At 39.2% G+C, this 27,270-nt stretch overlaps 1 protein-coding gene across 8 annotated transcripts in view; it reads right to left on the reverse strand.

Annotated features, from left to right (window-relative positions):
- LOC134627507 (plasma membrane calcium-transporting ATPase 1-like) overlaps positions 1 to 27,270 on the reverse strand; it is a 127,974-nt gene that overhangs the window by 97,589 nt on the left and 3,115 nt on the right. For 6 of the 8 annotated variants that reach the window (XM_063473655.1, XM_063473649.1, XM_063473657.1 and 3 more), the window contains exon 2: positions 4,247 to 4,306. The exons of 1 other annotated variant lie outside the window; for it this stretch is intronic. The gene's annotated coding sequence lies outside the window, so the exon portion shown is untranslated. Of the gene's footprint in view, positions 1 to 4,246; positions 4,307 to 13,062; positions 13,140 to 27,270 lie in introns of those variants that run through there. One more of the 8 variants, XM_063473651.1, reaches the window with a different exon arrangement.

Genomic DNA, 27,270 nt, shown 5'->3' on the forward strand with positions numbered 1-27,270 from the left:
GATTCGTGTAAGCTATGCAGTGGATATAGATTCCCTTTGTCTTTCACTGTTGATATTAATGTTCAATAAAGATGAACCCCCCACCCCCCAAAAAAAACATGTTTCTCCTTCTTAAAGAACATCACAAAAGGAATTTACAGCAGTGCATGAGTCTATGTTGATGTGTCAGAGTGAAAGCCAAGGCATGCCAATGAGACATGGAGTGCGTCTCCAACATGTTAGATAACAGCTGTTGTCTGCAGCACGTTGATAAGCAGGGCGCACCGAGCGGGACATTGCAGCATTTTCCTCAAGAGGTAAATGAAGAAGAAGAAGCAGCTAAAAATATGACAGCAGCAGACAACAAACATCCTGACGAGAGACATCACACATGTCGAACCGCATCATTTAACACGCTTGGATATGAGAAAACTGCCATTAACACTCCACTTAAAATTCAACTCCTCGTGTCAGTTATTTTTCCAATTACAATTAGAAAACAAGATATTAAAGATAAAACTAATATTGGTGGTCTCGTTCTCCAGTGCAACCCTTCCCTTCACAACTGTGCACTTTAGCCCCTCTCTAAAAAGCCAAGCTCACTCTGGTCAGCAGTTTTGTAGATCTATCTTTTGACAACCAAAATCAAAATTAATTGAACCCCAATACATGTTTCTTTTATACGTGTTTTAAGGATTTTCTCCAGCAACAATTACCAAAAGCCTCTGAAATCAGATGCACTCTCTGTATTGGGAAAAAAAAAACCTTATCTAGGGCTTATTTTGAGTTTGCCTTTAACATCAAATGTCTTTCTCACCCTCAACCTGTCTTGGCAGAGTGTCGCCCCTCCCTGAGCCTGGTTCTGCCGGAGGTTTCTTCCTGTTAAAAGAGAGTTTTTTTTCTTCCCACTGTCGCCAAATGCTTGCTTATAGGGAGTTGTCTGATTACTTGGGTTCTCTCTTTATTATTGTGAGGTCTTTACAGTACAAAATAAAGTGCCTTGAGGTGACTTTTGTTGTGATTTGGTGCCAAAATGTAATATTTTATAACAGACTAAATTATTAAGATTGATGTGTTTGACAATCGGAAGCAGCCTTGCTAATAATGCACATCTCTTGTTTTAAATAGTACCACTTACTTTATATTAGTTTGAGAAGCAGTTATTGTGTTAAGTGAGCAATAAATTACTGCATATGCACTATATACTTGTGATTTAATACACAGTTTTGTAGAGACTTGGTAACAAGTCTGACTCTACTAAAACCAACATTTGGATATGCTATGACTGACAGAGATACACACTATAAGGCCAAAAGTACTCGCTCGCCTGCCTTCACACGCATATGAACTTCAGTGACATCCCATTTTTAATCCATAGGGATTAATATGATGTCACCCCACCATTTGCAGCTATAACAGCATCAACTCTCCTGGGAAAAGTTTTCACAAGTTTTACGAGTACATGTCTATGGGCTTCCAGAATCGCATTTGTGAGGTCAGACACTGATGCTGGACAAGAAGTCCTCTCTAGTCTCCGCTCTAATTCATCCCAAAGGTGTTTTGTCGAGTTGAAGTCAGGACTCTGTGCAGGCCAGTCAATTTCTTTCACAGCAAACTCACTCATCCATGTCTTTATGGCCCTTGCTTTGTGGCACAGTCACGTTGGAACATGAAGGGGCCATCCTCAAACTGTTCCTTCAAAGTTAGGAGCATGAAACTATCCAAAATGCCTTGGTATGCTGAAGTATTAAGAGCTCCATTCACTGGAACTTAGTAAAAGGATGCAGTGAAGACCCTCCAATTAGCTCAGACAGATGCAGTGGTCTAAAGCACCACTGCAACCAAAGCTTTGGATTGTGCTTGGTGATGTAAGGCTTGGATACAGCTGCTTGGCCATGAAACTCATTCCATGAAGCTCTCTACGGACTGTTCTTGATCTAATCTGAAGGCAACATGAAGTTTGGAGGTCTGTAGAGATTGACTCTACAGAAAGTTGCTGACCTCTGTGCACTATGCTCGTCAGCATCCGCTGACCCTGCTCTGCGATTTTATATTGCCTACCACTTTGTAGCTGAGTTTCTATCATTCCTAATAACTTCCACTTTGTTATAATACCACTAACAGTTGAATTTGGAATATTTCACAACTGGACTCGTCGCGTATTTGGAATCCTATCACTGTATCACGCTGGAATTCCTGAGAACAACCCATTCTTTCACAAATGTTTGTAGAAGCGGTCTGCATGCCTAGGTGCTTGATTTTTATATACCTGTGGACATGGAAGTGACTGGAAGACCTGAATTCAATGATATGGATAGGTGAGTGAATCCCTTTGGCAATACAGTGTATGTCTTTCCCTGTTATAGTCATTAAAATATGCCTATGCTTCAGTAGATGAAACATTTGTTTAAAAAAAAAAAAAAAAAGCTTAGTGGATCTTGAAATATTTTTTTCTTCATTTAACAGCTGGGTCTACTCTGATCTTTCTGAAAAATAAAATTCAGCCAACAGAAAATGCAAATGTTTAAAAATGGAGAAATCTTTGTCAGCAGAAAAGTTGAAGCAGGTTGAATGTATACACGAACATGCAGCACCTGAATGAATAAACACATGAATAAATGAATATGTCAGTGAAAGCCTGTCTGACTCACTGGGCTGCTTCACATGTATACATGCAGTACTAGCCTTTACTGTGCAAGTCATTCACAAACAGCTGTGTGAAGCACCTAATCTCGATGGTTTCAAACTACAGAGATCAGCTCTGTGTCAGTCTCAACACAGACACACTCTTTTAAAACATATTGAGAGGCCAAAAGCCTACAAACCCACCGCAATTGGAACACTCCGCGACGACAGCAGCTTCCTGTTCTGGATAAACAGCTACAGCTACAAGTCTCTGTGTATCTGCTGCTTATCAAGAGGGAAATGTTAGGACCGCAATCACTTTCTTTCCTTCCTACTTTGTTTCACAACCTGCCATCAGTCTCATTTTCAGGCCATCACTCACACAGCTGACTGCATATTAACACAGAAACACAGCAAAAACCCATAAGAGCCTGCACTCAGCTCTTAGTCATCTTCACCACTGAATGCAGCTAATAGCCAGCTGAGTAGACCTCTTAAGGCAGCAGAGCCAACACACATGATGATGTCTCTCAGTGTTACAGCTTCTCAATGCTGCCAGTTATTCTCCGTTTCTATTTGGGCTGGGAGATCTTCTCTGTAGTCCAACAGACATTTATTAACTCCAGTGTCATTGCTAATAAGTGAGATAATCACTGGATGAGTTTAACACTGCGCGGTTAACATTTTAACACCTGCCAGGTCATTGGTGATTGGTCTAGGGTTAAGGTTGGGTTTTATTTTCCCCACATGGAAAATGGTCAAATTCTCAGAAACAGAAAGATGTTGCCTTTCAAGTGAAGTGTCATGTTTTCATTTTGACATCAGTTTTCCTTTTAAAAATGTTTTCCATTTGGGTATTCCAAAAGTCAAAAGTACATCATGACTAACCTTTACCCTTAACACAAACGCACACACAAACACACAATACAACACTGCTGAGAGTGTAAGAGTGTTTACAAGATCTTTGAGCGTTTACTTCCTACTTCAAGTATGTTGACAAAGACTACATACCATAATCATTGGATACCACAGCTAATGACCGCAGATGGCAGTGCAGCAAAGTTTTTATGCTTCTCACTTTTGAATCTTTAACTTTAACTTAAGGCATTGAATTTTCTAAATGGTCACAATTTTTCAGTTTAGGGAAACATACTCTTTTTTTTATGTGCACGTTTTTGAACAACGGGGAATTTAAATGTCCAACTTGGTCTCAGTTTAGACAAAAAAAACATGTAAACAAGAATTTAAACAAAACACCAGACATGATGGAGCTATTGTGGAAAAATATAAGCAATAGTGTCTGAAAATAATGTAAGAATATGACTCCTAAGCTCAGGATTTCTATGCAGCCAACGATGATGAGACACTAATATCATTCAAAAAGTGCAAATCTAATTGAGCTTAAAAAATGACTTGTTATCATGAATTTTCAAATGGCAAACATTCAAATGGCTAACATAACACTTCTTTGTAACAACCATTACAAAAGAGTATGCATGCCCATCCTGACATGTGTGTCAAATTCTCAACCATTTCCCTGAAATATCAACTTATGTGCTCCACCCAGCTAAAAAGATACCAGGCCATCATATTTGTTTGGCTCTTTTTGACTCCCTCACAGTCTCCTTTTAATGTGTCCCACCTGTTTCTCCTTCGCTGGTTTCCTCCACAGCTGATTCTTTTCACCAGCAAACACAAAGCCCTGTGAAAAAGAATGAAAAGAGGCCACTAAGTTTTAAACGCAAGTTAAAGTTTTTCCTTACTCTATGATGAGAAATGAGTATATTCGCTCCAGATACACATACATTCATTTCAAAGTGTGAAGATTTGCGAGCATTAACTTGCACATAACCATGTCGGTTACATGCCAGCATGCTAACATGAAACTAGCGTGGCTGATTAGATTTATTATCAATCTAATTATAATGATGACATTAAATTAATACGCTGATAAGAAGATGAGTTGGAAAAAAAATCCCCTTGAATCCCCTCTGACGATCATCTGACCCTTAGATCATCCTCCATCGACACAACCCTAGTTTATCAGTCTTCCAGTTCTGTCTCTTTTAAAATAGGGGCCAGTTTCAATTTCTCATAACATGCACGACTGAAGAGCCAGCAGACCAGACAACAGTTGAGACTCACACCAGTCTTATCAAAGCATCTTGTACAGGGTTTTTTGCATCACAATACTGCAAATGCAGATTCCTTTACAAGAAAAAGAGAATATTAAAATTAATGGTAACACTTTCTTGCAGGGAAACTGAGCAGCACTGCAGATTTTTACAACTTGGGTTAGTAACCTTTTACATCATAGGAACTTTTTCATATCTCCAGGATGTCACAGTGCTGTTCCTATTGGCAATGCAAACCCAAATAGAGAAAAAAGCCCCACACCCCGAGGATCTAGTTATTCCCCAGTGACTATGGAGTTCAAAAGCACCTTGCAAGCGACAAATTTCAATTAGAAGACACAGAAAAGAGTTGCATTTAAACATAAATATTGATTTAAATACCACATCAGAGTACAGACAACAACACAGTCTCCTCTCTATTCAATTGTGTAACTTCCATCTGTCTAATCAATATCTTCCACTTATCCAAAGTTGATTTGTGGTGGCAGCATGCTAAGGAGGATGTTCCAGTCATCCTTCTCCCCTACAACTTCTTCCAGTTCCTTATGAGATCCTGAGGCATTCCCAGGCCAGATAAGATATATATACATACAATCAGTCCAGCAGGTTATGGGTCAGTTATGGGTGCCTGAAAATCCTCAAAAGAGGCTCTAAAGCTATTCTAACCAGATGCCAGAACCACCTTGACTGGCTCCTTGCAACACGGAGGAGCAGCTGCACTATTCCAACGTCTCTCTCTAAGGCCAGCCCAGCTACCCTCTAGGAGAAGCTCATTTCAGTCGCTTGTAATCAGTCTTATTCTTTAGGTCATTTCCCAGATCTCATGACCATACTGTAGGTCAGAGTTGCAACACAGACGGTCCGTTAAATCAAAAGTTTATAAAACTTTACCTATTTTATCTACAAGGGGAATGGAGATGAAAACCTTAAAATAATCTTAAGAAGTTGAGACTCTAGCAAACAGATCTTAATGATGCAGATGAGTTAAGAGTGTGTAAAAAGAGTCTTTAACATGTCACTCCAAAGCCAAGTGTCTCAAATTGAAGTGCATAACAAGTATAATTTCCACAGGCAGCATGTATAAATCCCAAACGTAGAAAACGTATACACAACACTGATGCATTAAGGCCTTTAGTTTCAGATTGCGCTTTCCAGTGTGGTTGTGGGCATATAGAGCTGCTGTGGGCTGGGAAATAAAAATCAATCACTCAGTCAATAAAAACAATACATTTTTCTTTCCGTTTATTCCTCATGGAACTTACTGTTAAACCATTTTTGCCCAGCAAAATGTCTGATGTTAACTTTGAGGCTGGAGTCAATGTGGACTAAACGGGCACTTCAGTCGAACCCTGCTGACATCAGGCGTCTGATGGGAATATAAAGCCCATAGATGTGAAACCAACCCTTCGTTTTAAGAGATTTCAGCCCCCTCACAGGGATGTTTGCCTCCACTTAGATTGTTTTTTTAGTGGTATTCATGAAACAGTTTTGTTAGCAGCCAGCTTGTTTACTTCTGGACTGGACCTAACAGTGATGTTATCAGCTGTGGGGAAAATTTGGAAACAACAAGTCAGAGGAAAAGTTGTTGTTTGGCAACTCAGTACTCGAGTTCATGTTTAAAAACAGCTTAACAGCTTCATCCCCAAATCAAAGTGACCTACTTTCTTCTCTGTAATTCACACCAAAGCAATAGAGATGCATGCCTTCTTAAATGCTATGGAACCTGATGTCACTTGCCTCGTGGCGCTCAAAATGCCAAAGAATTAGTAGAATTTATACTTTTCGAAATTCAGAACCAAGTTTACTTTTTTTTTTTTGGGGGGGGGGGGGGGGGGGGGGGGGGGGGGTTGTCACCCTGAATGATTTACCAGTGGACAAGCCTTTGCTTTTATTTTGAAAGTTCCCTCCTGTCTAATGGTTCTCTGCAGCTTGCTCAGGTTGTTTTTGTTGTGCCTTATCCCACTGTCAGACATACTCCAATTTGGCGACGGTAGTATGCTAGAGAGCCTCCCTGAGCTGGAGCTGGAGGGGCCACTTTCACCACAACCTGGAGTAGGTGGAGAGCTGGGACCACTACACTGAGCTCAGAGCAAAACAAGGACTTTAGTCGCCAGCTACAGCTCAAGATGACAGAGCTGGAGTCCATCCACGGGATGAGAAACATGTTCGAGAGGCAGCTGAGGGGCACAGTTTAGTGTCTTAAAGCATTTATGGTATTCTGTCACACTGTCACGAGTCTCTCTTCATGAGTAAATGGAGGCGTTGTTCTTCACAGCATTACATTTGGTGGGTGTAGTCTGATAGAAAGAAATGAGTTCCTATATGAACTGTGAACATGTTTTTTTTCCAATTCTGCAAATAAAGTGCCATCTGATCCCAGTATATTATAGAGAAAGGCAGACATCTCTACAGCCGATATCTCCAAAACTGGGCAACAGTTTTGCAATATTTCAACACAATAAAAGCAAAAAGCAAATTCTGGGGTCCAAGCATTTAATCATACTTTTTTTTTTCCTATTCTATAACAAACCCATCAGCCTCTTTCAGCCCTCATCAGTGAAGCAACACATTACTCAGCCTCAGATGACTGTTGGTGGAGCATCTTGTGACTGAGAGCAGAGCAGAAAAAAATCCTCACAATCTGCTGTTTGTTGGGCTGAAAACCAGCTGGACAATGTGACACCAAACATTCCTGGGTTTTGTGAAAAATAACTGTTCAGGCTGACAGAGTGGAGAGTGTCTGAACACAGAAAACACAAGCTGCCATTCATACCAGTGGATGGGAGGAGTGTATCTAACAGTCCAATCGGTGAGCAGCTGAACGTGTGACAGGGTCAAATTCACAAGAGGAATGTGACCAAGGAAACATGTTTCTGTCTCGAGTGTTCAGGACGAGGATCCACGGCAGTGTTGGCAGCATTTTTTCCTCAGAGGGCCAGACTGACTTAGATACAGTAAGCAGAAGGAAACAAAGTGCTTAAAATCCACTAGAAAATTTCTGAAAAAATTATGAATGTGCCAGTGTCCCTATTTCTGTGTAAAATAGCTTTGCAGAGATTGCAGCAAATATTGTAAGGAAAATATAGACAGGTGGAAACTAGAAACAGATTTTAATTGTTTATGTTAACATCCTGATAAAAGTTCTTTTAGAGTTTCCCAAAAGCTACAAGATCCATGGCTCTGAATTTTAGGCAGAAGAAGGAGAATAATAATAATAATAAGAAGAAGATAATGACAAAAATCTGACACATAATAAATAGTCAGCCTTAATGCTCTGCACTGACGCACTCAATTAACTTTGACAGTCTTGATAGATTGCTTTAAACTCTAAAAGCCAAAGAATGTTGACTTTTCTCTGTCAGGCTGATGTGAAATCCACTTAAATGCCTAATGCATGTATTAAAATGCATGTTCGCATCAATGAATGAATAAAGAATAAATACATGATCATAGTCGTGGATATGACTCAGGGTGCATACCTGAACGAGAACAGCCACCATAGTACAGACCTGCATCACCGAATCAAGAAAATCAGCTAACACCATTTCCCATGCACACACATTACTCATTAGGGCCACTCAAACATATTTGTTCCTTCATCCGAGACAACAAGGACTCTATTGAATGATCTCCTCATGCTTGTATTGAAAGTACACTGGTCGCTCCCATTTTGCATTCCCCCCCAAAGTTCCATTTAGTACTGCAAACTGTGCATTGGACCTCAGCACTATCCTGACACTCTTGTGCCTGGATTGCTTAATCTAAACAGGATTCAAGTCCATCTAATCACAAGTACTGGTCTAACAGTTATGGGTGTGGTTTGGTACTGAGTGAACCTGTTACCCTGTGTAGAGCTTAGGCCTCTAAATTAACTTTCATTATTAAAAAACTAATTTAGCAATAATCTTTGGACAAACAAGTAAAAAACATCAAACAATTCAATAAAAACAAAAAAAACAAACACTAGGTGTGGCAAAAGCTACACAGAAATTGCGTTCCCCTTGTCATTTTGACTTTATGACTACTTTATGACTTTATATGGTGGCTCCTATCAGATGAATGTGGACTGAGTGTACAGAAATTTATGAATTTGCAGAAAGGAAAAAAAAAAGAAAAAAAGTTGGAGAACCAGTTCAAAGACACTCAAAACCAAAATACCTATTAAGTAAGTTAATGACACACACGCGCTGATATCAGTGCAGGTAAAAAAAATCACCACAGAGATCATCATTTAAATCATGAATGAAAAATGCATTATTCTGCTGCAGTTGAACTTGCCTGCTTCACAAAGGCATTGCCATCTGTATAACACTCAGTGTCAGAATTATTACAGGCCTCCAAGTGTGTTTAATTCACTAGTCTCAGGATAGTGTTCTTTTGCCTGGCAACTAACCAGTTATTCAGCTAATCATATGCGCACCACCTTCAGTGGAACTCCCATCAGTATGTGTACTTCAAATAACTCCGTATCAGCTGCCAGCTACTTCAAGTTCATCTGTTATTGCCACGTAAACATTTCCAAAGCCAAACGCACTTGAATGCAAAGATAATTAAATTTATTTCACTACCAACACACACGCAGACCAGGAAACTTGTATGTGATTAGTATCATGTTCAAGGACACTTCAACCTCTAGACGTGAGGAGCTACAGACGAAACCACCAACTCTGCAGTTAATTTACAACCGGTTCTACGGACTCATCTACTTTTTTCCCCATAGTGTTGAAAAAGCAAATTTTCTCAATTTTGAAGATTCTGTGTGTGAAAGCAGAATCCAAGAATATGACACAGAGTCACATGAAAGCATGCACGGAATGTTCTGTGTGGACAATGTTCTGTGCCTCTCCTGTTTTTGTTTTTTTTTTTCCTGGTGAACTTTGAAATGAAAAGCCACTTCGGTTTTATTGAGCACATGATCTTACACAGCTGAGCCCAAAGGCCTCGCTCTCTGGACTCAGAGTCAAACTGTGGAAAACACAAAAACGCACAGACGGGTCACTGGACCAGACCTCCAGAGCAGTTTCTGGTCCTCAGAGTCAAAAAGTCACCGAGTTGTTAACAACAGCCGGAGATGAAGAAACAGAAATGGAACAGCTGAGAATAAATTCAGCCTTTGAATTTATTTATTTATTTATTCTGTTTTCCCAAACAGCAGAGGAGCGAGCGGGTCCCTGTTCCTCTCTGATGTGTTTTATGTTTTAACAGATTTCATCTTGTCCCAGTTTGGAGCATCTTGGCTGTGACGGCAGTGTGTGCGTTCAGATCCGAGCCCTGCGTGTCTGTGCGTGCACGCTGTGATGAATGCCTGCGTGCTGATTGTGAGAGCTCTCCAAAACAAACACTGCATTCCACCGATCCTCTGCACCAGTCACAGACCGGGAACAGGAATGAGGCCTGAGTGGGATTCCCACCTGGTAGGCAGAGGAGATGTGTACGTAGCAGAGTTCCCTGCTGGCAGAGCTCCCGGTCAGCTCAACAACACATTGACAGGAGGATAGAAAACAAACCACAGCGGGGACTCTTTGCAGCGTCTGCAGTCTGAACATGAACCGAACTGACTACTGGCAGGGATTCCCCCACAGAACAGTGCAGTCCACCCACATCCTAAAACAGCTCATGTAAAACCAGACCATGGCCGCACCGCCTAAACTATAGTGACCCTCATCTCCTCCCATCTGATATGCTGTGCTGAGGTTATACATTCACTAAATTTAAGGTATAAAAGAGGGCTCTGTTTATTTAAGGCAGGGTGGTACACCTCTTGTATAAAACACTAATCTTTTTGCCACACTTGGCTGGATTAGCAGGGATGCATTGCAGGGACATAGTCTTTGGGTAATTGGGCTGCAAACGTTGTTCAAATATCCTTGAAAGGTCTTTTACCCATGGATCACCGCAAACCATTGCAAAGTAGTGATAAGAAGTGGAAAATGACATCAAAATCAAAGTTAAAAAAATAAACATAAAACATTTCCAGCACAGTTTTATCCGTGCCACATTAGTGGGCCATTTTCTGTAGAAATGTGAACATAATGAGTAACAAATATTAAAAAATATTGCAGCAGCACATAAATATGAGCTGGACTCCAAATGGTCACTTGAAGGTTAAAAACATAAACAGTGCGCACAATATTGATCTAAATTTACCATATATGATGTGAAGTGCATTCATTTGATGTCAATCAATACACAATTTAAATGTTAACACAAACATACCTTAATGCTTCCCTAACAATGCGTCCATTAAAACAAATAATAAAATGGATGTTGCTGGCCCATTAAACAATGGTACTGACACCAGCAGTGTTCAAACTATCCTTTAACTGTAAAACTCGCTCTGCAAAAAGATGGCTCATATGTTAAAATTCTGTAAAATTATCCAGTGGTTAATGAGCTGTTTTTTTCCAAGGGGAACAAACCACATAATTAACAAAATATGGCAACATATATCATGCTAATGGCCAAAAACCAATTGTTCTACTCTGTGAGTCTTTAAAATGATGCAGCCGATGCTCCAACTGCATTCATGTGAGAACAAATCTGATAAGAAACTATCTAGGTTACACTGATATTTCCACCAAATCTTTGACAGTACTCAGCCTCCAGTGGAGCTTCAAAGGATTAGATGACAGAGAAAGACAGAAGTCTGGTGGTGGGGGAAAAAAGAAAGAAATATACTCCACATCTGCTCATTTTATGGAGAAAAATAAAATGGTTCAAGCACCAACACCAACACTGTTGTGAATTTTAAAAAAGTTTCTGAGGTCAAAAAGCAACAGATGTCAAATAAAGGGAGGAAACAGACACACAGAAACAGCACCTGTTGGGAGTGTAAGTAGAGGGAAGTGAAATTTTGACTGTTGCCAACACAACATGAGGAAACCACCGAGCCTTCACTTCCTGTTGGCTCTCCATGTGCCCTCCATCTGCTCACTTCCTCCTCTGACTGGTGCCTTTTTTCGGACCGTCTCTGAGAACAGAATCTTCCTATACATCTGAAATTTTAAGAAGCTCCTCTGACGTCATGAAGTACCAGATTTAAAAAAAATAAAAATAAATAACAATAATAATTAAGAGAGAAGGAGCTGGAGGAAGAGTCTGATGCCTACCTCAAAGTATTTTGTATGACTGACTTCCACACACTTTGTCACAAATGCATGATGAAGTTTTACTACAGAAAAGTTGCGTATAAAAATATTTTTCAGTGTTAAACATTATGTGTGTGTTTGGGTGTCACTTTAAAAACCAGGCCCACACCCACATCACCTTCACCTCAAACCTGGTCGTCACGCACACTTTGTTTCAGCCACCTGAGTGGAAAATTCCTGTGGGTTTTCTACAGACTTATACAGGTTCAGTATTTTCCAAGTCAAGCAGAATGTGGACTTTTGTGTGAGACATTGTTATATCCCTTGCATCTTTTTAGCCTTTTATTGAAACAGAGACTTTCTCCCTCTCTCTCTACGTGCTGCAGCTGAACAGCATTCTGGTCAGTAGTGAAAGTGCACATCTAGCCCCCGACAAAGCGCTCCTTGCCATTTGACTGCTGGGCTCTCTGTTGTGCGGTTGCTAGGATTAGTTGTGTTTAGTTTCACTAGAAATCTGTCCTTTGAAACAGACTTGTGGCAAACCTGTAAAACCTCAGTATGCTTTCTTTTGTGTTTGAATAAATCTGGCTGCAAGCTTGGCGGGAGTTTTCTGACAGTATTTAAACACCTTCTCTCCTCTTTTGTGGCTAGCCAGGGAGCCTAGGTTTTATAGTTTTGCTTTGTTTTGTTTTTTTTAAACCTGCAGCTCGGTGTTTCTCTTCTTTTTAGAAAAAGTGGGTAGGTGTGGGTGGGGGGCTGTTTGTTGTTTTGGCCTTGAAGACCCAGAAGGCTATTTGCTTGCTTTCCTTTTCCTAACCAATGCAATATAACCTACAGAACTGTACTTCAAACAAATGAGCATCAGGAAAGCATTATTGGGGTTAAAGGACAGGGGAGCCAACAGCTTATTCCCCATAGATTTCTATAAAAAAGTAAGTCTTTTAGAAACCAGAGGAGCCGCCCAATGCCGTCAATTAAAAAAATTCAGATTTCACTGGCTTTACTTTTCAGACCCAAAAGCCACATCCCCCTTTTATACCATCTATGGTATGCACAAAAACACTATTGTTCTGCATATTTTTAAGGCAATGACTCTGCGTCACCATCCTTAACAGAAGCCTGTTCAAATTCCTCCTATTTCTAGCCATTTCTGCCCATCCTGATGATTTCCCTTTGGGAATAAGAGCAAATACAAATTTCAGGAAAAACATAACTAAACAGATTAAAATATTTACCTCTGAGTCATTTCACTTGGAGTTCTTTTTAGCTGGTTCAAACCTCTCTGGTCTTGGACAGACACTTTCTCCTGTGGCTTCGGTCTTTTTATTCCCTCGTCTTTATCAGTTGGTAACATGTAGCAGAGGGCTGCCAAGTAGGCTGCCCCTCTTGAATACATGCACACCCAAACACAAGAGTGGGCTGCACACTCTTCACAGACACCAACCTGAATTACACAGCCGCTCGGCCAAGGAGCTGAGTCAGATTACCGCTGTCTGTTTAATATACAACATCTAAAGGTGAGCATTATGGAGCTTTCGGGAAGGGAGTGGCTCTTGTACCTGCCTCTATTGGAACCAGTGTAAACAGGATTGTAGCCACTCCAGCTGGAGAGTCGGCCTTTCTTATCACTCTGCCAGAGTCGATGATGGTTTAACCTTTTTTAAATAGTGAGCACACAGGAAGAGGATGCACGAGCAGCTTTTACAGCTGTCTGAGTTCTCTGAATTAGGAGCAATAGGACTAAAGAATGTCATTTACAGCAAATAAGCTCCATTTTAATCTCTGTTTTAGATCTATAAAATCTCTATGTGATATCCAGAAAACGTATATGAAAGTGTATTTATATTTGCTACTAGGGTTAGGTGACTATTGTGCTTGTCTTTTTGTTAGCAAAGTTACATTAGTCAACAGTCATGAAAGGCACAGACTCATTATAGTCATTCATGTTTAGATTCATTAATATAGTGCTGCCTTCCGTTTTTTATTTTTTTTAGGGTTACTCTATTTTCCTTTTTTTTTTTTACCATTGTGAGACATTTTCAAAACTATATATCACCTCAGGATATTGGAAGAATTGTCTTGATTTTCAAGAAAAATATCCAAAACTAGTCTTGATCCAAATATCCTTCTGGATCTTGATTCCTTCTGTTAAGGGAATTTTCAGTCTTAACAGAGGTCTCGGATTGCTCTTATCATCAATTAATTTGCTGATTATTTTTGCAACAAGTGTTTCGTCTACAAAAGATTACAAAACTGAGAACTGGCAACCGGAATTCTCTAGAGCACAAAGCAGCGCCAGCAAAATTTCATTTTCTGTCTGACCAACAGTCCAAAATCTGAAATATTCAAGTTGCTCTAAGGTAGACAAGGAACAGCAGCAAATTCTCACATTTTAAAACAGAAACATTTTTGCCGTTTCTGATTGAAAATTTAAAAAAAAAAAAGCATAATTCAAATAGTTGGTGTATAATTTTCTACTAAATGAACCAACTGTTGCAAATATAACTTATCCTCATAGCAACAGCATAGTTATCCAGCATCACCTGACATCAACTGTAACAACCCACAGAGCAAAAGAAACGTACTCACACTTATCCATGTATGCTAATACAGTCACACAGACTCACACAGCCTGGCTCACTGCAGATCATCACATTCACAACAAGCTTCAACACCTCTCTGCAACAATGGCTTCATCAGGATTAACACACACACACACACACACACACACACACACACACACACACATGTCTGGTTTGCTATCCTCGTGGGGACATCCCATTGACATAATGCTTTCCCTAGCCCCTTACCCTAACCCTAACCATTAAAAATGAATGCCTAACCCTAACCCTTACCCTAAACCTAACCATAACCTAATTGTAACCCTGACAGTAAAACCGCATTTTGAGTGTGAAAATTGCTTTCAACCCCGAGGGGACCTGGATTTTGGTCCCCACGGTGCAGAAAGTCCCCACCAGGATAGTAAAAGTCAGATTTTGGTCCCCACCAGGATAGTACGAACCCGTACACACATACACACACACACACACACACACACACACATATACGCCTGAGTGTGTCTTAGCAGCAGCTTCACCTTTGTGAGGTGAGAAATGTTAAAGTGAGAGCACCAAGACAGATAAGTGTGCATTTGATTTGCTCAGATTTTTTTTTAAATTGTATATATCCTGTGAGACACACAAACATTTAGTACACATGTGTACAGTACGTCAATGTCAAACAGCTACATGTGGGCCAGCATTATCGTAGCTACATATGCCAAACGGCAGCCTGATCTGAACCACTGAGTCATTGTCCACATATCTGATTTTTTTTCAGTGCTTCCAACAGGTCTCTTTTTGTGCTAATCGATAAGCGTTTCCATGGATGGAAAAACAAATAGCCAATCACAGCCTTTGTGGGTGGAAGGACAACATTTTCATGTCCCAGAGCCAGAGAAATATGAGTATGTGCTGCTTTCTGAATTTCAGCTTACAAAACATGACAAAAAGCAAACTCAAACCATGAGCACTGTCAGAATAATGAATAAATAACGAACAATGAAAAGGAATTGGAATTCAAATGGATCACCGGTGCGGCAAACAGCAGAGAAAGGTAAAAGCTGGCGGCAGACAATTAAAATTATTTATTACCCAGATTGAATCTAATCATTGTCGCCACATAATGTAGATTGGAAATAATTAGACTAACTGCCTACAAATATTTATGCCATAAACCCACAGTACAATCCCCAGTCTTTCAGGAGTAAGGGACAGACTGAATGAGTCAGCAAAAGAAATGAAGTGTAAAATGAACTTTTTTATACTGCAACTTCTTCTTCGATGTTGCTTCTAAACCGCGTCTCATTCTGCTGTATGTTGCTGTGATTACAGCTGTTTTGTGTGGACTAGGTCTTGGAAATCAGGACAAAGCTCGATGTTGGTGGGCATCTTGGCTGCTAATAATACAGAAAATACAGTGCCTTTTGTAACTTTTAATTAGGCTGATAATCAACAGTTTACCTCCAAAGACACAAAGTCCTTTATTTTTATCTTTAATTTAATTTGTCACCTCAGATTGTGCAAAGATGGAGCTGTTATTTAATTCTAAAAAATTCTACTGCATGGTGCATGTCAGGAAAAAAAAAGAGATTCGGCTAAATTTCTAGTTTTGTTTCTTTCTTACTTTTTTCTTTTAAAAAAAACTCAACTAGTTAATTAGTCACTATGATCATCCCCAACTCAAACTGAAAACGTTCCCTCACTCATGTCTGCAGCAAAGCAAATTATTAATGGTTAACAAACAGATTATTGACAGTCTAAGTGTTAGTTTAACTTCGAGTTTTTGTGCATTATGCATAGTGAGGGATGATGTAGGAAAAATAAAATCCAGGTCACTGGAGGAGCGATCATGGCCTTGACTAGTAGTTTTCTATTCACATACTGCCCATGAAAACCTCTAACTATCCAGGCTGCCAGAAGTTCATCACATAAAAGAGTTTAGTGAAATATATCCTGCATTTGTTAGCAGCTAACAGCTCTGACTCCAGACTTTAAATGAACCTTTTATCACCAATCATTATGTTTTTATTACTAAAGCATTAGAAAATAAAAGCATGCACAGCAGGTAGCGGCATCTTAATTTTAGCTGCTGTGACCCTCGCTGAGGTTGTTGATTAACATGACAAACATCAAAAGCAGCAGCTTCAACAAGCAGCAGATAATTAATGTTGATTCCATAACAGCTAAAATTACAGTTTTGGTTGTTGTCCAGTGAAAACTGTCTCTACTGCCAAACAGAAACATGACTCTGACACTGAGCGCTGTTTCGTATCAGATAAATATCAGGAGAACCAACCAGTTTAACTTCTAAGGGTATAATATAAATTTCTTATCAGCTTCACAGTGTGAATCAGGACCTCCATTATTTGAATCTGATTCATATTTAATCAGCACTTCATATCATCTCCTGCTCATCTAATTTTCTGGTTCAGGCTACAGGCTGCCGATGTTTATTAGGGCACTAATATAAACTGTAATGCACAAACAAAGGTGATTACCGATCCGAATTCAATATTTGACTCATAACTTTAGTTACTTTAAAGTGATGAAAGCTGAACATAATTACATTGGATGAGCAGATTTGGTAAAATAGCAATGCTCATCACATCTCAGGAACTCTGCCAACTACTGAGACTGACTCTTTGGTTGAGTTCATTTCAAGAGTGTTGACAAAAATGCTGTTTCTGAATGTTCCTCCTGCTGCTCAAACCTTCCTGTCTATCATAAATGCACAAACACCCACATCTCCACCCACTAAACACCTGCCAAGCAGCACACACACTCACACATCCACACGCAGGCGTTATGTAAGTGTGTGTCAGGAGGACACTCTCAGATGGTCCAGTTACAATCATCAATCCTGCTGACGCCTCCATGTCATCTGTGTGGATATTTCCATAAAGCAGGTGGACAGTGAACCCACTGCAGTGAGGTGGAGGCAGACTCCCATCCAATACTAGACTCACACATGGCCAAAATATGGTCTGTGGACCAGATGCCGGCCCCCCGACATCCTGAAGGGAGAATATAACACGTCCCCAAAATAAAAAATAATGGAAAAAGCTTTAGCTTGAGGCAGGGAGCATGCGAAAGCAGGTACACTCAAGCCTTCAAAACACATTAATAAATACTACACTATACTTTGTGATAATAAATAATAGGTATCAGCTGTCTTTTTGCAACGTTTCATCTGGCAGGCAAACTCTAATGCCTTGAACTCCAGTTTGCAGCTGTAATTCCTGCCCTCAGTGACCTCTGTATAGCCAACCAGTTCTCTGCATGCTGCAGGTTCAGGTTAGAATGACCCTTGTTAGTTGGTCACGATCGATATCCAAGAAAAAACAAGGACTGCAGTCCAAGATATTGGGAGCTAGAGTCTGTTGAACCATGGGATGAGAGTCTTGGTACCACCACAGCTGTGACCTGATAACTCTACAGGTAAACAAAAGATGGGAGCTAACTAGCTAGTGAATGAACATTCAATATGACAGAAGGGATTGCCCAATAGTAAACTGATCACGGATGTTAAAATAAAAATAAAATGAAAAATATATATGGGTGACTAGTAATGTAGCATGTGGAAGACATTGTATCTCCCCCCCAAAAAAGAGTTATTAAATAGTAAATATTAGCTGAGCTCAGTGATGCCTGTGGTGGTACTGCAACGTATTGAAAATCTGAGTTACCTACAAAAGTAAAAAAAGAGGCTAAAAAAAGAACAGGGATTTATTTTAATTAATTCATAATTATGAATAAAATTATCCTTAAATACATTAAGCATTGATATGAATTGTAGACACTGAAAAATCAAACGTTTCTTACTGAAAATTCTTGATTTTTTTTTTTTACCAGGCGTAAAATCCCCACGTTTTTGTTATGTCTGCAAAAACGTGGGGATTTTAACATATTTCAGGACTGTATGTGTTCATGCGTCTGTTTAGTCACTTAATGTGTGGCGCTTTTATTATATCCAATTCAGTCTGGCCCTCAGAGGAAAAATGCTGCGTGCTCTTGCTCTCTCTGGACAACTGTGAGTCCATTATTGTGTCTTCTGTCATGTTCGCTGATCAGAGGAACAAAGGTCGACTGTGCTGAATCCTCCTTCATGCTTTGAACAGTGTTTGTAGTCACTTTAATCCGTCGTCTCTACCACTGGACTAGTTTCACCAGTCTAACGCTAAGAAGCCTTAAGCTTCAGTACTGTTGCTATGGTTACCTGCACTTGAACATACAAAGAACAGGTCTGATATTTCCATGTCTTGCACATGCTGCTGGCGCAAGTGAGTTGGATTGAAACAAAGACCAAATTATCACCAATGTGAGGCTCATGGTAGATTCTGCATAACGTACATTTTATTTAGCCTACTTTTTTGTTTTTTTCGCCATTAAATTACTTGCAGTTGATCTCAACTCTGTATTTCAGAGTATTTCAGTGCCTCCAGAATTCAAACAGTTTTTTCTTAAAGAAACCATATGTTTTCTAGTCCATTTGATATTATTTTTAGAAGAAAGTAAAAAAAAAAAAAATGTTCAAGCAACCTGCAGACCTTCTTGAAATGAGCTTGTCCAGTATATCTTGGAGCGGATCAGAAAACATTTAAATGATTTTAAAAAAAGCAAAAAAAAAAAAAAAGCATGTAGCTCACTGGTTACTGCACTTTTCAAAGTGCATTCCCCAATGTTAGTTTTGGGCACCACTATTTTGTTTTTGGAGCCAAAAGTGACCATATTTGGAAAAAAAGGTTTGAGTGCAAAAATTATCAGCTAAAAATAGAAGGCGTGGTTTACAAGCTGTATCCATAAACCATATGGATACAATGTGCAGACACATACTTGTTAATTAGTGCTAAATAGCAGACTGATAAAATATTGCAATAAACATAGAGCACTAACTTCTTGGATCATCATAGGTTTTCATTAAAATTACTCAAAAGCCACCTACACCATAAATATTAGGGCTGCCACAAACGATTATTTTGATAGTCGACTAGTCACCGATTATTTTTGCGATTAGTCGACTAATCAGATCATGAATCCATTGGACGTAAAACGTACAGCTTATTGCATCAGCATGCGTCTGCGCTTATATAACTATCATTAGCTTACAGCTTGAAGTGTTTAAGGTATGTGCTAACTAAAAATAAAGACAAAATGATAGTTTAAACTTTTAATGAATTTTGCAGATTGTCTCAGTGGAGTTTAATAAACTCAGCCGTCTGCTCCTTGCCATCTAAAATATAACAGGACACTGGAGTAAATTCTCTACCATCTCACACTTCTGTTTAATCAGTTGTCTGCTTGACGTTTATTCAGCTGTGTGAAAACTATAACTTTAATCTCAGCCAAACCGATTTACTCAGGAACAAATAAAACACTGAAAAAGCCAAACAATAACATTTTTAAGTTATCTAAGTGACTTATATATCATGTTTAACCTGAGTAGCGAAAGACCGCAGGGAGTTTGAAAACGATTTACCGGGAGTCCGCTGTTCTCACCGGCTCTAGTGAGCCTTGAACCCCGGCTAGCTATCGTAACATATGTAAGTAAGTAGTAAGTAAAACTTTATTTATATAGCACCTTTCAATGTCTCCGAAAACGTCGGAGCACTTTTACAAATATGTGATGTCTTGATAAACCGAACAGATATTTGAATTTTACACAGCTACATTATTGTCTGAAAACATGTTAAAAGTTTATTTTGTGACCTAGAAAGAGTAATAAAAGTAATATTAAAACTAAGTAGCTACCGCCATTGTTGGAAACTGGAATTGGCTGAGCCGTGCTATGCATTCTGGGATAGGTTGGGTCATACGCCCGACCCATCCTCCAAATCTGGGGAAAAGTAGGACGCATTTGTCGGCTGCATTTGCAGAAGTCTTCGAATTTGGAAAGGCTTCATCGCGTCGCTGTAACGTAATCGGCCTTCAAATGCGGCCTCCGAAGGATGCGGCCCCTGAATTTGGACACAGCTACGATACCGGAGTTGCTTCTTCTTCTTCGGGGTTTAACGGCAGCTGGCATCCTTGTACATGCAGTGCTGCCATCTTCTTTTTCAGTCCGTTATTACACTCTGAAATCCTACTAGTATACTAGTTTACTACTAACATTTGAGTGTATTCTTGTTATTTGATTCAATTTCAAATAAAAATGTGAGCTAATGCAAATATTACACTAACCCCAACCATGAGCATGCAAGTCAACCACAAAGACTCCCTTTGTGAGACACACTAGAAACAGAAAAAGAACATTTGAGCCCTTTTCAAGGGCTTCAGCTTTCATGTTATTCATACTTTTAGTTTGTTAACCTCCAATGCGTATTTTGTAATTTATCTGCAGCTCATGGGTACTGCTGCCTGAGTGAGGATTTCCTGCTTAAATATTTTACAATTGAATAAAATGGATAGCATGCAGTCATAGTTCAGCAGTTCTTTATTACAGTGGGATGACCTCTTTTTTTTTTTTGCCAGCAGGGATATGAAAAAATGATAAAGGCCAATGGCTCTATTATAACCACAATCACTGAGGCTCTGCAGAGCAGAGAGCATCCATATCTTAAATATAGGCCTGAGCTTCTCAAAGCTGCACTGCATTCATTAATTTTTGATGTGGACTTACATAAGAGACAAACTGAGCGCTGCAGGGTCTGGCTTACAGGCAGGGACTCCGCCTGCAGAGGGGTTTCCACATTTCACTAAATCTTAAAACCACGTCCATACAAGTGTAATGGACGGTGTTTTTGGATGCAACAGGCATGGATGATACCGACTGCTACATGAGCATGAATCTCCACAGGTCGTGAGGTGGATGGTGTCATGACAGTGACAGTATAAACATGTCCACCTTTGGAGATGTTGCTATACTTTTTTCTTTTTTTTTTTTTAAACAACAGACTGATCCCTTTATATGTCTCCTTGTAATAGCAAAACAGCAATATGTAAATTATTGTATTTTTTTAATTTATGTGCAATAAGGTACTTTAAATTGATAGAAGGATTTCCTGTATCAAAAATGAGAAAAATGACAATGATAATATCCCAGAGTTGATGTCTTTAGACGTTTTAGTAAAGCTTACATTTGATGAGTGCAGAAGAAAGCAGTAAATTGTCAGCACCTAGAGACAGACTTGTGGTTTTGCTCTTTTATTTTTTGGTAGCAACCAATTGTCATTATATAAAACATACATATGTATATATGATAATGGATTTTACCCATAAAAGAGCCTTTCTTTTGAAGAACAGATCATCACAAACTTCGTACCAGTGTCAATGGTAAAAAGTTTAAATTAAATTTTACAATAAAAGCAAGTCTAAACACTAGAAAATGTCAGACAAGAAAATAAAGCTCCAAGATAAAAACAACCTGAAAGCAATAAAAGAGTGAGTTTGTTCAAATAATTTCCAGAGTCAAAAGATATGAGATATATATTTGTATTATTTTAATACTTGAAAGGAAGCTGAAAGCAAACGGAGCTCCGATAAGAAAATGTAATAAAAAAGGAAATACATTTTTAAAAAGTATTTTCAGCACAAACAGCAACTTACATACGGAAGAATGAACACCCAGCGGTTCAAAGTTCGGCAGTAAGGGAGTAAGCGGTTTTGCCTCAGGGTGACTCAGATCACATCGATCTGTAAATCAAGTCCCAGATGGTTTAGACTCCATCTGGGGTCTGAAGGTCTGACTCAGTGAGATCACAACAACACACTTGTTTGCAGTCTCATTGTCAGTGTAGCAGGTCAGCCTGAGATGTCAACACTTGCAACGAAAAAGGCATATGGATAAAAACCAGCACGAATGTCTCGATGTACATCTGCGTCACGCCTCTTGTTTTAATGCCCACAGCAGCCAAGGAACAGCTTGCATTTAAGCAGGGGCGTGAAGTAAGAGCCACAATTGTTTTTTGCTTTTACTGCAAAAATGGCTGCTAAGCCAGTGTCTACAGACTGAAAACAGAATCAGATGAGACTGCAATAAACAGACGCTTCATATGCAGTGCTGCAATTTAATAAGTAAAAACAGTGCATGTAGAATCTTAGGGCGAGGGCTTTTATCGAGTCGCCATTTTGAAAGCAGAGCTGAATACACACAGTGAGACAGCATGTACCACACAACAACATGTATGGCAGTTTTACTTGGTACTTCAACAACTACACAGACGCAGAATGAAGCACCAGCTCCTCTTTTCCGTCCACTTGGTAGAGAAGCGCTGATTTACAGCAATCTACCAAATGGAACAAAAATAAAAACACACATGCTAGAGCTGCTCTTCCATACAGAACGGACATTGGTTAAAATTAATATAAATATATATCCGGCCACTATACAAGTCACACCTCTTTACATTTACTGTCTGATATTCAATATCTAACCTCAAACAAACATTAATTGAATGATGAAGCCTTCAGCCTGCCCCCAAAACAACTTTAGCCAAGCGTCTCCCCTCGCACTGTTAATAACAATTTAATATTTCACAACAAAGATACCAGCTATGTGCTGCATGTGGTGCTGTTAAATAGTCTTCTTAAGAACTGTTCTGGAAGCAGCAATTACACTCTGCTGCAGACACGGATGAGTAGGCAGTGCTGTTATACTTCTTAGAAGTCTGACTAGTTGCTACATTGTAATGTGAAGTCTCCGCTTCTGAGTTGCCATCTGACTGGACATTTATGCTTCAGTGGGGAATCCATGGGGAATCTAGCTAAGTTGTAACCACAAACTGTGGCGTCGACACAGCTCACAACTCACAGTCTGTATATATCCAGCTACTCTTACACTGCAGTTTTTCATTTTAAGAATACCCTTCATCAATTTAAATATAAGGAGTAATAATTAAAAAAATCTAAATTCATGGAGGGAGATTGCTGAAACTATCAAAATGGATACAAGGGAATATACCAGCATTGCAGCATTTTATTTGTTTCTATCAGCTGGTACCCCACATAAAACATAGGGACACAACCACACGGTAATTAACACAATGCACCTCGCACGAGAAATATTGACAGCAACGGCGGCCACTTAAATCGGTTACATTTTAGGCTCTACAAGTAAATCCCTGCAGAAGTTTAAATCAGGCCTGATTATGAAATTTATATCCCTCTGACTCAACCAGAGCCAAGCAGACTCACAGACATGGAATCTATAACATGCTTTTAACTGACTGACACGACCGGAAAGTATCTGCGTGGCAGCCATAAAAAAAGCTGGTTAAATTCTTTGAATACCTATACTGCTTTTTTTATTACCACTTTTAGCAAAGAATATGCCTGCGAACAATCAGTAAACAGCGTTGTCAATGTTATGTTGATGGTGTTGTTCAATAAATATTCGTGTGTTTTTGTATAAGCTAGGATGTGTTTTGAACCTTCACTGACCAGCCATGTTAAACCCACCTGTAAATCCTGTGAATTCTGAAGCTAAATCTTGTAAATCTTTTGTCCATTGTGGTTCCCATTTCCCAAGTCCTTAAATTCTCTCTCGCATTGATGGAAAACGGCATCAAGGTCAAGGAAAAGTGATTAGACAAAGACACGGGGTTACTTTTTGACCACAGCCTTGGTTAATTCTTCTCAGGCTAAAGGAGCTAGAGCCTCATGCAGGCTGTTCAAATGACAGACACACTGAGTCAGCATCCGTCGTCTCTCGTGGTCATCAGGACGACGGCAGCAGCTTGAGACAGATACAGAACACTGGACTGTCTGCAGGTAGGCGTGACCGTGTGTCTTCAGCGGGGACGAGGTCGAGGTTGGTGAGATAATAATGATCAGTATGAGAGCTGGAATTTACAACGTACTTTATTTTTAGACATTTTTATTAACATCACTTCAACTGCATGTAATATAGCTACTTTGTATTGCTTTAGAGCACAACTGGCTCCACCTGTCTGTTACAGAAAGGCAAGAGATATACACCCCCTGCTGCAGTGGCACCCATTACATGGCTCTGTAACACACCGTTATAATCAAGAAATCTATTCAGGAGATAATTTAAATAAGGCTGGGCAACAAAGATCCTAATTTTGAATGTGATCTGCTCTTAAAATGCATCACCAAATAAATAGCAGTGCAGTATGAGGCCTGCTATTTTAAGGGAGAAGAAAAACAATCATAATTACTCTGGTAATTATTGAGATGATGGTTATTTAAAAATAATTATGCTAAGACTTTGAAAAAACTGTACATATTTTTTCTACTTCTTCTTTTAAAATTGGATTTTAATTATAACTTAATTTGTTTTATATAGATTATCTTGTTTTAATAATCACTGCAAGCCACAACTGTAGCTGAAATTAAAATTAGACGAATGCCTTTATTTTACAGGAACTTAGTAAAAGCCTGAACAGCTGTGACATTACTAAGATGACACTTAGTTTGTAAAGCAGAAGAAAGCATGATGGAGGAAAAAGGTTTCAAAGACGCAAAGAAATGGATGGATTTTAATTCTGCCTCAAAAACATCACCATGTTGGATTTTTCTGTATCTCAGTATGGATAGTAAGCATAACTAGGCTGCATATATTTAAGTCTTACTTAGCAAAATGCATGCTCTGTGTTTTCCTGTTATTTTATTTTTTATGTGAAATGAAATTGTTGAAACATATTTTTCTCACAGGCTTGGTGAGTTTTCTGTGGCGGAAGGACAAAATACTTTATACGCAGGAAAAACCTAGCAAGTGGTATCTGATGTATGCTGATAATGAAATAATGTAATGTACAAAAGAAAAAAGGTAAAAGGTAAAAACCTTTTGACTGGGGTGAGATGCTGCATCAGCTAATTCAATAGAAATCTCTTTTCTTGAGCAGAGTTTTTGGTCATTAAAAACTTTTCCACTATAAATAATAAACTGTTCCTGCACCCAAGTCCATAGGTTTGCCTTCTTGTGGGTCCCAATTCCCAGGAGAAGAGTGGGAGTTTGGTGTTATGTGGATTGAGTGGTGGTCAGCCTAACGGTGCAATCTTCAGGTACAAAAAGTGAAGACAGATCATTTTATTTTCTTGGCCAGTCCTGCAGGTAAGATCTGTGTGTGGGAAGCACTAAAGTACATCCATGACACGTCAATATCATCAGATACTGAAATCATAGAACAGTTTCAGCCAAGTGCTTTACAACCAATCTGCCACTACAATAAAGGCAACAGTCCAATTTACACATAAAACTGCCACTGGACTTACCAGAACAGGTTGCCTGTCTCTCACATACCTGACACATTTCGAAAATTATCGTAAAATTATGAAAACGAGGTTCATTTGTTTCCCAATTAACTGATGAGTATAGATAATGTGAGAAAACAGTGAAAATGTCCATCACAGTTTAATCACAGCCTGGGGTGATTTGTCTAGCCAGCAGCTCGACACCCAAAGCAGTTTAGAGTGATATAAGCGATCAATCAACTAATCTGTTCAGTTCTAGTTCGATCAGATGTAGGCCACCTTGCCTGAAACAGCGCCCATTTAACCTCATAATTTATTTATCCAAAAATACAGCGTTAACCTTCAGCGGCAAAAATCAGTGATGCTGCTGTTAAGGTTTAACAACAAATAACATCAAGATGCACCAACATAGGTGTGGCAGGACTACTTCATTTGAACCACTTAATGAGAAATCTAAATAATCCTGTAAACTGTACGAGATGGTCTAATACGACCATTGTTATACATGGAAATAGCATTGATCTACGCAATGAAGACATTCAATGAACATATTTTGTTAGTTTAGTCAACTAATTCACTGACTCACAACTAATTTGATTACCAAATGACTGTAAAAAGGTACCCGCATAACATCTACTCCATAGACACAGAGTAGTATTACCGGATGGCCATTTTTAAAAATATCATCATTACTTTTAAGCCACTTATGTATAACTAGGCGTGAATCCTGTCTCATCTGTTGTATGGTGAATTAAAGGGGTCCTTGTAGACCCTATGATGTGAACATAGGGGTGTCCTTAGGAGTTTTTCCTGGCGTTCTTATGCTCATCTTGAATTATAATGTTTTTTGTCACATTTTCTTCTACTCAATTAAGATTAATATAAAACAATTCTTTCATCGACTTCCCAAAACATTTTGACATTGAATAACCATTGGGTGTCCATCTTTTCTTGATGTCTAGTCTTGAAAACACGCCATAAATCCGACTCAAACTCTTGACCTCTCTCTTGACCATTCATCCATTTTCTTCTGCTTATCCAATTCAGAGTTGTGGGGAGGGCTAGAGTACATCACAAGAAGAGCAAGAAGATGGGTACTTCCTGGACCCTGCCTCTGGGCTGACACAGAGACGGACAACTATTCATGCTACCATTCATTTAACACCTACAAACAATTTAGAATCACCAGTTAAATTACATGCATGGGTTTAGGTTAACTGTGGGTTAGCTTAGCTTTTTGACCATGTTTGCTGGGTTTCCAACAGGGATGTCCAGATGATGTTGATAAGATAACACGCAAGAGATGGCAAAATTTTGTCTTCAACTTTCATTCTGGAACCACATATCAACCAAGACTAACCGTCAAGGCGAGACAACCAACCGGTGGTTTCTGAATCTGAAAATATTTGCGGGAAAGTGATCCTCAGAGGAAAAAGGAACAAATAACAAACACTCTCACTGTATAGCTTCTTTTGGGGGGGGGGGGGGGGGGTTCTCACTCTTCTCTCAAACAACAATGTTTTGTTTGTTTCATTTTGTCCTAGTCCAGAACAAAATGCATATACAATTCTTTACCACAAACTTTCCTGTCATAGAAAGTCTAACAAGGATGTTAAGGCATCGCTGAAGTGGTACATTTGACAGGCACAATCTTATGCCTCTGTTTTTATTCTGGAGCTATTTTTTTTTAACCAAGACCAAATATCAAGAAAAGAATGTTATTGAACATTC

Source organism: Pelmatolapia mariae, linkage group LG5, assembly GCF_036321145.2.
Source record: "Pelmatolapia mariae isolate MD_Pm_ZW linkage group LG5, Pm_UMD_F_2, whole genome shotgun sequence".
In the NCBI taxonomy this organism is placed as follows: domain Eukaryota; kingdom Metazoa; phylum Chordata; class Actinopteri; order Cichliformes; family Cichlidae; genus Pelmatolapia; species Pelmatolapia mariae.